This window comes from Pygocentrus nattereri, chromosome 13 (genome assembly GCF_015220715.1).
Source record: "Pygocentrus nattereri isolate fPygNat1 chromosome 13, fPygNat1.pri, whole genome shotgun sequence".
In the NCBI taxonomy this organism is placed as follows: Eukaryota; Metazoa; Chordata; class Actinopteri; order Characiformes; family Serrasalmidae; genus Pygocentrus; species Pygocentrus nattereri.
The window spans coordinates 27,716,978-27,732,179 of NC_051223.1; positions in this window are offsets into that span (position 1 = coordinate 27,716,978).

Here is a 15,202-nt window from a genome sequence, read left to right on the forward strand (position 1 = left end):
GCTTTTCATCTTTGTCATTATCTGCTATTTTACATCTAATATTCCCTTTTTATCTTCTTGTGTCGCCTACTGTCTCTATAGGTAAATTGAGGGATGTTGCCTGAGGTGCAGGCCGTTTGTAGCTCATGCAAGGTGCCAATGTCTGCTCTCTCTTTGGAGAAGTTACTGACAGTAACAGTGATTCCTGAGATTAACAGTGATTAACAGGAATTCATTTTTTGCAAAGTCAATGGTTCTGTATAGAACCATGAACACCCAAAGAACCATTTGTATATAACCTTTTTGAAAATGGTTCTATGTAGAACCAAAACATATTCTTCTGTTGTTACAAGCTTGATGTTATAACAGTGGCAGAACCCTTTTGGTGTTATATAGAAACCTTTTCAAAAATGTTCTATATAGAACCATATACAACACATTCTCCATCAATCTGAAAACTATTTCACAATGCAAAGAACCATTTAAGCCTGCAAATTGTTCATGGTCCTATCTAGACCCACTGTCTTTATTAAAGAACGCTTGAAGAACCATGATTTTAAGAGCATACTTAACAGAAAATGACAAAGAATCATCATAAACTAAATATAATTTTTTTTTCAGTATTTAGAGTGTCCATCCTTTGCCTTTATCACAGCTTCCAGTGTTTTCTAATACAACCCCAACTCCAAAAAAGTTGGTATGCTGTGTAAAATGAGAATAAATGTAAATAAAAACAAAACACAATGATTTGCAAATCTCATAGGCTCATATTTTTTCACAGTACAACACAGAAAACATATCAAATGTTGAACAGAGACATTTTACCATTTCTCTTAGAAAATGATGGCAGCAACGCATCTTAGAAAAGTTGGGACAGGGCCACGTCTACCATTGTGTAGCATTCCCTCTTCGTTTAAGAACAGTCTGTAAACGTCTAGGAAGTGAGAAGAACAGTTGCTGTAGTTTTGGGAGAGGAATGTTGTCCTTTTCTTGTCTGATATAGGATTCTTGCTGGGTCAGTCCTGGGTCTTCTTTGATGGATTTTTCGTGTACTGATGCGTCAAATGTTTTCTGTTGGTGAAAGGTCTGGACTGCAGGCAGGCCAGTTCAGCACCCAGACTCTTCTTCTGTGAAGCCATGCTGTTGGGATGCCAAAAGCTGTATATTTCGTTCAGCATTAATGGTGCCTGGATAGACATACAAGACACCTATGCCATCTGCACTAATGCTCTCCCAATGCTTTTTTCTGAAATTGTTCCACAATTTAGATGCAGTTTTCTGCAGTTTGGTGAACCTCTTCCCATCTTTGCTTCTGAAAGGCTCTGCCTCTCTAAAATGCTCTTTTTATAGCCAGTCATGTGAGTTGCAAATTGCTTCTCCAACAGTTTTCTTTATTAGTTCCACTTAATTTACTAGCCTTTTGTTTCCCCTATCCCAATTGTTTTGAGATGCGTTACTGCCATCAACTTCTAAATGAGTTAATATTTTTCATGAAGTGGTAAAATGTCTCATTTCGATATGTGTTCTGTGTTCTATTGTGAATAAAATATGGGTCTATGAGATTTGCAAATCATTGCATTCTGTTTTTATTTAAATTTTTTTACATTTTACAAAGCATGCATTTTACAAAACTTTTTTTAATGGTCATTGTAACTAAGAATTAAATAAATGAAGGGTGCTTTCTGACTTTTCAGTTATTGACTCTCAGAAAAAGGTACTAAACTCTCAATGAGGTGGAAACCTCAAGAGTATGTCTGCAGTACCTTTAGTTGTTGTAGAATCAAGCTACCTCCATACCTGTTCTTGGAATAATTCTTGTAGGTTTTATTTATTTACTTGAAAGAAATGCTGCATTATGTGAAATATTTAGTTATTAACAGATAACCGGTCACACTTTTTGTTTTCCTGATTAATCACTGAATTAAAGCTAAAATTAACTGATTCATTGATTATGGACATCATCATTAGTGAGCAAACCAGCAGTGTATGCCCACACTCCCACTGAGTGAATTGCAAAATATTTATCATCTGAAATCACCCTAAGTATTAATTCTACTCATATACTTTACCAATAATGCCTAAAGAAATAAGGAAATGTTCACAAATTTAAGAACCCCATATGTAGACATTGCAAGAGAAGAATATTTTAGTTTCTGTTCAGAATTTCAGGTACTCCATGAGCCAGCTCGCAGCATTTTCAAAGCAGCACTAACATTTTAATAATTATTTAACTATTATTTAATCATTAAAAAAATAATAATAATAATTAAAAATTACAATAGAATGTAAAGTTAAGTAGAATACTGACCTCCATTGACACTGATATCCATAAGCGTAAGGATTAGTTTTAGCTAAAAATCACTGGTAATGTTTATACAAAGAAGAAACGTTTAAAATAAATCTGTTCTCCTCATATGTACATGCCATTTAAAACATAATGACATTTATTGATTTCTGCCCTGAATTTCACTCAGGTGCTCCAATGGTCAGCGTGTGACCATTCCTATTTCCGGTGATGGTGACCCCACTGAGGTCCCTGGGCCATCTGTCCACCTGTGCGCTGACCCCAGTTGACACTGCAGCCCTCTGACATTTCTCTGGATGGAATATGAGTGGCAGGATCTGGATGAGCTGCCATGTCTGATAATAGCAGCAGACCTCAGAGCTCATGAGAAGTAGTACCTGCAGTTCAAAGTGGAAATCTGCTATCGAATGGAAATACATGAGAGAGGAAAATTAAGGCTCAGGACATGTGAGGCTATTGGCTGAGGAGAATGCCTCGCTGTTTGATAGTATTCTGAATGTGTTACACTACAGATCTCTGGGAGCGGATCCAGGAGTAGTGCCAAATCTGTCAAATATCTGAAGCAGCAATCATGTCCTGCATTCAGTTCTGCACACAATGAAATGCATAGCTGTGTGCTAGATTTGAATAAGCACTTTCCCATCAGGCAGTGCGAAGTTAGCGAGTCAAACAGGCACAGAGCTGTTTTTATTCACAAAGCATAGCTGCCAGTCTGGCATGTGGGACACCTCTCCAGTTGGTGGTGATTGACTGAAGAACTAGACTGACATTCTGAAAACAGCTTGACAGATGAGAAGCCAAGGGTGTCTTTCAGCTAGCGTCACAGAATAAATTGGCCTTCACATCAGCCGTAACCTTTTGATCGGTCCATGCCTCTGTCCATGAAAGTGTTTAGGTAATAATCATCTCAGAAGGACAGGTCTGCTGGTGCATAAGAGATACAAAAAAATGCCAGATTTACCAGTGAATGCATTAATTCAGGTGTGTCAACTGTTGCATGTCTGTATGTAAAACCAAATTCGTTTTTTTTTTTGACAAAAAATAAACTGATGTAGAATGTAACAGTGCTGGTAGAACCAGCCACATGACCACAAACAAAATAATATTTTAGGATCCAAATAATTATAAAATTACATATATATCAGACTATTATATATGTTATTATATACATTAGTATACAGCCTTTAGCTTAAAAAGTCTTTGTCTTGTTTAAACTAGATTTTGTTTATTTACTTCTAGATCTCTTTTATATTTACTTATTAAGTCCATAAGATGAAAATAGGTGGAAGCATGACTGGGCTGTAGTGCTTGCGGTACACTGGCTTCCAAAGATTAACTTTTTCCCCAAAAGCTCCTCTGTGATCCTTGTCACAGTTCCACAGCTACTCCACAAATTTTAAGGGGTACCAGACATTAACCTCTAAAGCCATAAATTATAAAACTTCACATTCACTACAGTCCATACAGTCCATATATGAGAACTAGATGCAGAATCAGCCTATTTTGAATTCATAGCTTTTGTCACATGATGGAAAGCAATGCATTTACATATATCCACCTATCCAGCCTACAGCAGCTACACCCTAACCTATCATGTTGAAGTTATGAGGAGAGTTTCAGCCTGTTTTTTAAACATGGCACAATACAGGACTACCTGAAGTCACATATATCATATAATGTTGATAAACCACCAGCATCATCAGAAAATTTTAATCAAAGTGTCTGTAGATCATCTATAGATGACCATCAAAATACATTGTGACCAATATTAGTTACCAATAGATTCCAATTACCAATTACCAATAAATTCACTTCCTCTCCTGTCACCCACACCTTTCATTAAATGAAACCCTTAGCGAACTCATAAACCTGATACTATATTTCACTCACAAACAAGTCATGGTACGTAAGGAAAATGTGTTATGATTTCCAATTCACACTGACTTTAACAAATAGAGGAACAAAGGAAGGTTGAATATGGTAATGATAAACTAAACAGCTGTTGTTAGTATATACAATATGACAATATAATGGGCATAAGTCGAATTCAGGGGAAAAGAATAACAAGAAATATGTAGGTTATCGATTTTAAAATGCCAGTTGCTCTTCATAGTGCCTAAAAATTTCATGATGAGTGGACCAATGAAAACGGTCCCAAATGACTTCAAATAATATTTTGCACCTTTAATTACCATCAAAGTTAAGTATGTTTTTGCCTTCTCATATAAAGTCACCTTTTGGAAGATATGAGGCTGTGTTTCCTTTCAAAACCAAAACCATTCCTTAAAAGAACCTTTCAGATAGTTGTTTTTAAAAAGAACCTTTCAGATAGTCGTTTTAAAAAAGAACCTTTCAGATAGTTGTTTTAAAATGAACCATTTTTGTAAATGAGATATATAAACAGTGTGAGGAACCACTTTCAAAAAACCTCAACATAAAGGTCCTATACCAGTGAAAGGTTTCTCCAAGCACTATATTCCCAAACCAGGACCCATTTAGGAGCCTTTATTTTTAAGAGTGTACACAGAGTGAGAACTCTGACAATGTTTTGTGGATCTGTCATCAACATAAACAACTTCACAGCTTGCAGTGCTGGTTGGGAAAAGGCCTGAGTATAAAGCATATTGCTCATCCCAGCAGCAAGGCAGTGAGGCTCTACCTCAGTGGCTTTTCCCATCATTCTGTCTCATGTCGTTGGGCACTGGGAGAGATGTCAGAACGGCTGTCGTTTGTTTTTGCCTGCCATAATCACTTCCTGACTCCATGTTTCTTGCACTGTGTCACTCTCACTCACCGTGATCATTAGTCACAGAGCCAATCATGCATTATCCCCATCCTATCAATCGCTGCAGCCCCGCCCACTTCATGCCGTGCAGTAGTGTGACAGCCACCATCATACACCATGGACAGAAGCTGTGGAAGACAGCAAGGATTTGTGTGCATGTGTATGTGAGTCATGTAGGCAATACTGAGCACCTCTCTATGTATTTATGACCAGAACAGCCTGGATTTTTACTTCTATCCCTTCAATTACAAATTGTGTCAGTACACTGACGTTCACTGAATGTTAATCATTGCTGTCACAATAGTGCTATCTCTGAAATGGTAACCTTTCGAGAGAAGGAAAAAAAATCTCAACTAATTTTAAGATTGTTTTAGGCAATTTAAAAAATGCTATGCATTCTCTCACTTTTATCATCCATCATGGCTAATTTTTCACACTGAAGCTTTTGAATTCGCTGAGTATAGTTTGCTTAAAGTATTGAAAAGACCAACTTCTAATAGTGCGATTCCTCTGAGAGATCCCAGCACATGTGGATCAGGAAAGAAGAAGAAATCATTTAGTGAGGTATGGAGCATTGTATCAGGTGGCTGACTGAGATTCTTTGAAGTCCCTTACACTTTTGTGGAGAGAGGATGCCTCCTCAGGGTTCTTCTGCAGTTGTTTGTTGGGATAAAAGTGCTTTGAGTCTGAAATGTACAAGGAACATTGGAAGAAAAGCTCAGTGAAGATAGAGCTGCCTATTTCACTTCAACTACAAGCATACCATCACAGCCTCTAGGCTTACAAACCACACTTCTTTAAATAATGGCAGTCATATAATTGAAGGGAAATGCATGGCTATAAATGGGCACAGATGGTGTATGGTATATTTGGTACCTTTAAACATCTGGGCAGGTGTATATCTGAGGATTTAAAATGATTCCACTAACTCATTTTAAAAAGGTGAATATATACAAGTAGGTTGGCAGGTGCTTTTATCCAGATCTACCTAGCAAGTCAAGTAATGCATCAAACACCAAAGGGACTTATTTGTCCAAAATAATACTTAAATCATACTTAACCATCTTCCCCACAATTAACCGAGAGCAAATCCCCAATAAAAATCACAAACCAGCATAGCTGTTTATACCCTTTAATGTAGAGATGGAAAGGTAACGCATAAGGTCTTTTAGGAGGGTAAGGGCAACTACTGTAATTAATCATTTCAGTTCAACAAATTACAAAATCTAAGTGGCTACTAGAAATTACTCATTTAAGGCACAAAAAATATAAATAAACATATCTGATGGTTTCTTGGGTCACAAAGCTCAATGGTCAGGATACCCTGGTGGATCCAAACTTCTATTACACTTTCTTAAATTAAGACTAATGCAACCATCTTACATTGTCGTCCATATAGTTACTGAGTAATATGTCTTGGGATAAAATAAGTTTTAGAATTTAAGTGGTTACATTATGTTCATCATCATCACAGCTGCGCTGGGTTAAAGAGCGCCATGTGAGATCTTTCTTACCTATTGCTATAAGGCTCTACAACAATTCTCCTTACTGCAGAGACAGTCTGAACTGTGCTGAACCACATCACTGTATCTCCTCTTTGATTAATACACACTGTGCAATATATCACAACAATTACTGTAATGACACTTTTCACTATGCACTTTACACTGTAATATTGATGCAACTCAAAGTTAGTCATGTCTATAATATGTGCTGTTAGACTACCTCATACTACTCAGTGCCTGTCTAGATTTATTTCTATTTTATATTTTTCTGCATAATTTATGTAAGTTTATGTATAATTATATGTCTTGCTACTGCAACACTACAATTTCCCTCCAGGATCAATAAATGCTATCTGTCTGTCTGTCTCTGTCTGTCTTTCTGTAAGCCAGCAGCATAAGCAGGAAGTGTGTAACAAATACACTTATCGGTGAAACTGGCACACTAATGTTTCATGTTGCCAAACCTTTGGATGAGTTATGTTTGTACAAGGTTACAACTGCAGTCTACAATAGGCCAGCAAACAAAACAAGGCATGGAAAAGATACACAGATATGCAAAAAAAAAAACCAGTGTAGTTCGTAATGCTTTATTTCAGGTTCTATATGGAGTGTAGCATTTAAATCTTAGTGGAGCTGTCATAAAAGTTTTCAAGAGGTCAAATACACGATATAATAGATTGAACTGGATGCGTTTCTGTATTTAAAGTCGCCTCTTAAACCTGCATTTTCCTAACATTTTATAGAACACTATTGCAGAGTTTAGGAGGTACAGTATATAATAGATCTTTCAGTATATAACATACAGTACAGTATATAATACAGTATATAACACAGATCTTTCTTCTGACTGATTAAAAGGCTGAGTAACATATCACCATCCCATTACCCCAAACACAGTTTGACATACAGGTCCAATTTCACAAGGTTTTATTAATTGTACTCTATACAATGTAAAAACTAGCTCCATTCCACACTTTCTATTGCTTCACCATCTAGAATGAATTTCTGTTGTTCTACAGAAACCAAAACAATCAACTATCGACTTGCATTCACCTCTTGGTCAGCTCACCTGACCAAGGAAATGCTTTATAAATGCATCCATATAGTCCAATTTTTACAAAATTCCATCTCCATGTCAATGAAAAGTTAAATAAAATGTCTCTACAGTTCTGCACAAGGCATCAACAATAAGACAATATTACAGTTTGCATTGTTATCCATAGATAATCTCATTATACAGTGTATTCAGATAATATATGAATTATAACATAGTTTTCTTGCTCGGTTTGGGCAAATCAAAGGGTGTTTCATTATAAATAGGCTGTTTCCACTCCTGATGCACACCACCCTGCCCCCTTTCACTTAAGATACCACAAAAAGACAGCAGACAAAGTTTAAAAGTCTCTGAATAAATGTAGCATTGTACTCAAGACCATTCCATTTTACCACAAAATAACACAAGTGATCAGAAAAAAGGGCTCAGTCACACACTGATGAGCTGAATGAAAAACATTAATCTACTCAGAGGCCAAATGCTTGTGCTTTCCATTATAGCTGATTGTTACAATTTAACACACAAATTTACTTATCATACAGAAATGTAGAGAAAATAGGATATTCCCACAACATAACTTGAGTATCATTCATTCATGTGGGATGATAAAGCACACTGTAAAATGTATCTTGCAATAGTAACTACATTTTAATTTTAGTTTTTGTTTACTCCATTAAAAACCACTAGCTGCCTTTTATATTAGGTGAACATTTCATGATGAATAGACCAATATAAGCAACTAGTTTGAACATTCTTATTACATAATTTTATCAAAGTTTTGCTATAGCAGTGACAATAAATGCATAATAATGTGAAATAATAATTACATAATTCAATGGGTTAGTAATCAATGTTATGGCAGCAGTAGCCATTTTGGTCTATGCTTTACATAAAACAATAATAATCATTCAAGGATTCAAGGAGAATTTATTGTCATTCGCATCACATGGTACATGAGGTGGAACGAAATTAAGATCTCATGGTCCAGTTTACACCCAAGAGCTGTTATTAAAATAGATAAATATAAGCAAAATAGATACAAAAAAACCACAAAATAGAATAGAGCAAAATAGATAAAGACTAGACAAAATAGATAAGGTAATACACAAGAGAGGGAGAGTAGGAGAGTAGGCAGTTAGCAGCAATATGAAGTCCAGAGTGCAAGTTTGCTATAGCAGCATGATATTGAATTAGAGCAGTAGATAAAGTGTCTAGATAAAGTGTCTCAGTGCTGTTTAAAGTGACAGTGTTTGTAACAGTAATTGTTCTTGTAAGTGTCAGTGCAGTGTGTTTAGTTGGAATTTAAGAGCCTTACAGCTTCTGGTATGAAGCTGTTTCTGAGTCTGGTTGTTTTGCACTTGATGCTCCGCAGCCTCCTGCCTGAGGGGAGCGGGACAAAAAGTGCGTGTGCTGGGTGGGTGGGATCCTTCCTGATGCAGGTAGCCCTTTTCCTGCATCTGGAGGTGTAAATGTCTGTGGTGCTGGGGAGGCTGACTCCAACAATCCTCTGTGCAGCCTTCACCACCCTCTGCAGAGCTTTCCTATCTGCAGCAGAGCAGCTTCCATGCCACACGTTGATGCTGGAGCACACGACGCTCTCCACCACACATCTGTAGAAGGAGGTGAGGACTGCCCTCCCGAGTCCAGCTCGTCTCAGCCTCCTGAGGAAGTAGAGCTGCTGATGTGCCTTCCTGACCAGAGTGGAAGTGTTGTTGCTCCAGGTGAGGTTGCTGCTCAGGTGCACACCCAAGTACCTGTAGCTGTCGACCACTTCCACCTCAGAACCTCCAATGTGCAGAGGGAGGTGGTCATGATGGCCCCTTCTGAAGTCCACAATCATCTCCTTCGTCTTCTTTACGTTGATGCAGAGGTTGTTCTCTCTGCACCAACCCTCCAGGTGTTCCACCTCCTGCCTGTAGTTGGACTCATCCCTGTTTGTGATGCATCCAACCACTGCTGTGTCGTCCGCAAACTTCACATTATGACAGCCTGGATGGATAGGTGAACAGTCATATGTAAGCAGTGTAAACAGGAGGGGGCTCAACACACAGCCCTGAGGGGAGCCAGTGCTGAGGATTATGGTGGGGGCGGAGATGTTGTAAATCCTCACAGACTGCGGCCTGTTGGTCAGGAAGTCTAGGACCCAGTTGCACATGGAAGAGCTCAGTCCAAGTGAGGAGAGTTTTGTTATCAGGGTCTGAGGAATCATGGTGTTGAAAGCAGATGTGAAGTCCACAAAGAGCATACGAACATAGGAATCCTTCTGCTCCAGGTGGGTGAGGGCAGTGTGGACCACAGAGGAGATGGCATCCTCTGTGGATCGATTCCTCCTGTACGCATACTGGTGTGGATCCACAGTGACGTTGATGGTGGCTTTGATGTGGGTCTGAACCAGTCTTTCAAAGCACTTTGTTACTATCGGTGTGAGGGTTACTGGCCGGTAGTCATTCAGACCCGTCACTGCAGAGCTCTTGGGGACCGGGATGATGGTGGCAGTCTTCATGCAAGTGGGGACTGCTGCCTGGATGAGGTAGGCGTTAAAGATGTCCGCCAGGACGTCCGAGAGCTGGTCGGCGCAGTCTCTTAGCACCCGTCCGGGGATGTTGTCCGGGCCAGCAGCTTTCCGGGGGTTGATCCTCCTCAGCGTCCTCCTTACTTCTGCTGGTGTCACGCTGAGGGGCTCCTCTCCTGGTGAGTGTGTGAGTCTGGTGCTGGGGGGGTGTCAGGATTCTCAAAGCGGGCGTAGAACTTGTTGAGAGCCTCAGGCAGGGATGGGTCTTTGGAGCTTTGTGTAACGTTGGATTTGTAGTGGATTTGGATTTGATGCCCCTCCACATACTCTGTGGATCCTGGGAGGAAAAGTGTCCCTGGATTTTCAGAGCATATGCAGCTTTTGCCCTCTTGACTCCAACAGTCAGCTCTCTTCTAGCCCTCCTGAGTTCACCTGAGTCCCCAGACCTGAAGGCAGCATCCCTGGCTTTCAGCAGAGAACACACCTCTGTGTTCAGCCAGGGCTTCTGGTTCGGGTAGCAAGTCACAGTCTTGGTGGTAGTGACATCCTCTGTGCACTTGCTGATGTACTCGAGAACAGCAGATGTGTACTCCTCCAGGTCCAGCTCCCCCTCGCACTCAGCAGCCTCCCTGAAGACCGGCCAGTCTGTTCAGCCGAAGCAGTCCTGCAGCACAGCGTCGCCGTCACTGGGCCACACAGTGATGGTCTTCTGTGTGGGTTTGGAGCGACGCAGTGGGGGGTGGTATGCAGGGACCAGCATGATGGAGATGTGGTCGGAGAGCCCGAGGTGGGGGCGGGGGAAGGCTCTGTACGCGTCCCTCACGTTGGTGTAAACACGGTCCAGCGTGTTATTACCTCGCGTTGGGATGTTGACGTGTTGGTAAAACCTCGGCAGGGTGTTCTTCAGTTCTACGTGGTTAAAATCCCCCGCTACCACGTAGAACGCCTCCGGATGCTTGTTTTGAAGCGAGCTGATTTTGTCATAAAGCTCCTTCAGCGCGTTGTTAGCATTAGCATCTGGTGCTATGTAAACAGCGATCACAAACACCGCCAAAAACTCACGAGGCAGATAGTGAGGACGACACTTCACAGTCAGCTGTTCTGTCGCCTTGGAGCAGTGGCTGTTTACCAACACGCAGTTTGTGCACCAACCTTTGTTTATGTAGACGCACAAGCTGCCCCCCCCCGGGCTTTCCTGGATAGCCGGTTGCGGTCCGCTCGGAAGAGCTGCCGGCCGGCGAGCTGGAAGGCTGAGTCCGGCATGGTGTGGTTCAGCCAAGTTTCCGTGAGACAAATCACAGCGCAGTTCCTCATCTCCTCAGAAACACTCATCCTCAGCCGCAGCAGGTCCAGCTTGTTATCCAGAGAGCGGACGTTAGACAGGAAAAGCGACGGAATTGGGGGTCGGTTAGCATTAGCCTTTAGCCTAGCTAGCACGCCAGCGCGTTTCCCCCTCTTCTGCTGTCTGCTGCACCGCCTCCTCCTGCTCTTTGTCTGCGGCCCTCTGCTCCCCCACACCGGCACTCGTAGGAGCTTCAGCCTGCCCAGCGTAGCTCTGATATTATTGTCCATTATTGCTGTTTTTCTGGCCAAACTGTCCTTAATCCTCAAAAGTTCGGTTCTGCTATAACTCACACGCGTGGGGTGTGTGAAGTTGGGTTCAGAACCGACGTAAAAACAGCTCAAAACAGGGTGTACGCTCGGAGCGTGAGAAGCCGCTACACTACTGCGCGCCGCCATCTTGTATCATACCTAATAGACAACAAAATATTTTTTGTCATATCATATATGAGCTAGAATGGACCATATTTCTTGACCTATAAGATCTACGCTAATATGATAACGAGCAAGCTCAGGGCTTTACATTCACAACTTAAAAGCTCTCTGGAGAAGGCCTGTGTTTTTACACTCACATTTAAATCAGCTCCCTCAGCTCAATATAAGTTACACTACATGAAAAAAAAAACCATTAACATGTCTGCCTAAAAAAAGACGAGGGGACAGAATCCTGGGCATGTGAGGCAAAGAGGTGGGTGAAAGCAAAGATTGGTGTGACAGAATGAATTAGCACCTGGAATGTGTGAAGAGTTGGAGATTCACCTGCTGGTCTGAGCATGGACACCTGTCAGTGAGGCATTAGTCCTTATCAAACATCACACACTTTTTAAACACCCTTAAAGCTGGAGAGAAGACAAAGACTCAGAATGTGTCCTTCATATGTTCTATGAAGCTGAATTCAGCCAGAGATTTCTTTTGTACCTTGAGAGATACATGCTGCTTCCAGGGATTTATTTTGGATAATATATTGACGCCTGACCAATTTTACTTATCTGGAGGTTACACAAATGTTCTTCTAGTGTTAAGATCACTTTGTTAATGTGTTTGGTTTAATCTAATGCTATTCAGTGCTGTATACTACAATGGAGTCTATTCAGTGCTTTATTCTCCAATACTTTGGGGAAATCAGCTCTGATTGGTTATATTGTAACCATTTAATCAGACATTCAACATTGTGTATTTCTCATTTACACCCACATCACACCTTGTTTGGCTGTGTCTGGTTATCTCTGGGTCATTTGGCCCAGCTGGTGGCAACAAGGTCATTGGGAAAATAAACACATATTTCAGTGCCTACCTACAGGCAGTCTGAGGGCTTCATTTTCTCCCTCAGGCCCAAAGACCAAATGAGCAGTTCCACAAACAACTGGGTTAGCCTGAAGGGAAAAACAAGTGGCTCATATTCAAATGTTTCTTGTTTTGCATCCCCTCTGATTCAAAACAAAGCTATCACCAGATCCCTACAATTCTATTCCAATCTTTATTTTGGTGGGTTAAACACTATTTTGCTCAAAAAAGAATGCTATTTTTTTCTGTGAAAAGGTTATTTGAAGTAGTTTTTTCATCTTTTATAACTATATGCTGTGTCAGATTAGAGCAGATAAGGCAAGTACTAAAAAAACAAAAGATAATGAAAAGATGTGAACTTTGAATGAGGGGAAAAATTCAGAATAAGAGTCTAACATGATAGACCATAAATTCAACAGAAGACCTTCCCAAAGTCACCAGTGAACCTCAAACACCTCAGGCATAAATAGCCATCAGAGGGAGTTTATGAACATCTAGTCTAGCCGAATTTACAGGCCGTATAACATTGCACAAAATAACAGCCAAATTTGCTGACACATCACAGTGAGAAACATCGGTTCCTGTCCTTTGGGAGAAGAGAGGGGTGGAAGTGGAACAATGGCGTAAAATGGAAACAATGCAGGACAAAAACAACAAATAGTCAGATCCTTAACCTCAACTTAATCTACATTAAATAGAGAACGCACCTGGAACACACCAGAGAGGCCTGAGTAGAGTGGATTGGAGAGAAACTACAGGTGCAAAGACATACTGTTAAGCCACTTATGGCATTGACGATGTGTGTGTGAGTGTGTGTATATATGTGTGTGTGTGTGTGGGGGTGGGGGGTGGGGGGGTGTTGGGGGTGAGAGCTAAGAATTCTATTAGCAAAAATATTATGCCATAAAATATTAAGCACTTCATGTGTGGAATAGCCTTGACCCCACCTGACCCTCATCCCAGATTCATATGATTTATGTATACATTAGAGCCTTTGGATCATGATTGATTCTGGGGTTGGTTTTTAACCCTTTCAGCCTTGCAGAGGGCAGAGGCAGGTGTCTGAGCACCACGTTTTTGCCTAGCATTTTTTAAAGGCAGCTCCTCTATTGATTAGTTTCCAAGGCTGATGAGGCTTGGAGCACCACTCATTGATGTTGGAACACAAAACTTTAATAAGTTCTTTCAAAATAATGTGTTTACGTACTCCGCTATGCCATAACCTCACACACTACACATGTGAAAATATAAACATAACATGAACCAACACAAACATAAGCATGAAAATGCTTGTTTGAATAAAAAAAACATTAAGGACAGATATTTTCGTATCGGTAAAAAAGTGCTTAAATCTTTTTAATTAGTCCATCTGCTAAGACCGGGTGACCTCATTAAAAAAGAAAAAAGAAAAAGAAAAAAAAATCAGAGACAGTAACTCAGTATCTCAGAAACCCTGTTTGTCAAGCCTTTTATATGCTCTGTTCACTGATTGGAGTTATGTTCCGCAAAGAACAAAACACAACAGTGTCAAATACGACAGATGCCATTTTAGCATTCTCATGGCAGTCGGTATTCATTAAACGGCGCTGACCCGTTCACTGATCAAATAGGTTTATCTGAAGCAGAATGGGAGTGCGCTGAAGGTCTCCTTCAGACAGAGGTAATGACTGTGAAGGACTCATGTAATGAAGTGAAGGATAGGAGACACTCTGCCATGACTCCGGAATTCTTTAGACCTCTTCACTGGTATGTCTACCTGAACCCAGACACAGATTTTACTTCATAGTAGACTATACCTTAGAGATATCTCAGACTTCACTTACCTGTGACTCCAGCAGACGAGGACCGCACAATTAATCTCCAACTTCTTTTCACAAAGAAGGATATATAAGGATAATTTGATATGAGGTTGATCTCACTATTAACCCCTTGTTAAAAAGACTGTATATGGTGTCCATATTTTAACTCCTCAGTCTAAAAACTACATACTGTACCTATTATCTTCACAATACTTACTGAATAATTCATAGTAATTACTGAAAATTAAACCATAATAGTAATCCATTCATATCCAACAACCAAAAGCAGGATGCTGTAGAGGCTATTCTGATTGGTCTAAAGTGATGAAATTTTTTTGTATTTATAATTTAAAAACTTAGTATAGGTATAATATCTCATAGTTTCCAGTTGATGTTTATTTATTTAGCAAGTACATTAATTTTTCACACTTTTATTCAGAGTAATTTTTTTAAATAATTTTTGATAAATAACAAAAGATAATATGATTTACTGTGATATATAGCATATGTTGACTAAAAACCTTATAGCTATGGTTTGATTGATTTGATTAATTTCTTCAGATTTGTGCTCAGACAACATATGGACCAAAGAAACATTAACTGGTGAATAGAGTTGAAGGGTTTATCTAATCTAATCT